Source organism: Zonotrichia albicollis, chromosome 9 (assembly GCF_047830755.1).
Source record: "Zonotrichia albicollis isolate bZonAlb1 chromosome 9, bZonAlb1.hap1, whole genome shotgun sequence".
Taxonomy (NCBI): Eukaryota; Metazoa; Chordata; class Aves; order Passeriformes; family Passerellidae; genus Zonotrichia; species Zonotrichia albicollis.
Window position 1 is genome coordinate 40,609,032 of NC_133827.1, and position 710 is coordinate 40,609,741.

Consider the following 710-nt stretch of genomic DNA (forward strand, 5'->3'; position numbering starts at 1 on the left):
CTGGTGGCAGTGAGTGTGTGAGCTCTGGTGGCAGTGAGTGTGTGAGCTCTGGTGCATGCACTGGTGTCTGCAGTGAGTGTGTGCACTGGTGCAGTGAGTGTGTGGGCTCTGGTGCACTGCAGTGACTGCACTGGTGCCTGCAGTGGTGCCTGCAGTGAGTGTGTGGGCTCTGGTGCACTGCAGTGACTGCACTGGTGCCTGCACTGGTGCCTGCAGTGGTGCCTGCAGTGAGTGTGTGGGCTCTGGTGCACTGCAGTGCCTGCACTGGTGCAGTGAGTGTGTGGGCTCTGATGCAGTGCCTGCAGTGAGTGTGTGGGCTCTGGTGCAGTGCCTGCAGTGAGTGTGTGGGCTCTGCACTGGTGCCTGCAGTGGTGGCTGCAGTGAGTGTGTGGCTCTGGTGCCTGCAGTGCCCGCAGTGAGTGTGTGGCTCTGCCCAGCAGGGCGGTGCCAGCCGCGTGTCTGTGTCTGTGCCCGTGCCCGTGCCTGTCTGTGAGCGTGGTGCGAGCTTGAGTCGCCTCCAGGGGCTGAGAAACCTGAAATCATCCAATGAGTTCACAAGTGTTGACTTACACTGGACACACCGAGACCGGTTTAGCAGCAGACTCTGGTTTACTCCTGCAGCCTGTGTTTTCCTCTTTTTTTTTTTTTGTTTTATTTTATTTTTTTCCCCTTTTTTTTTTTTTTCTTTCAGTTCTTTTCAATTTCTTTTT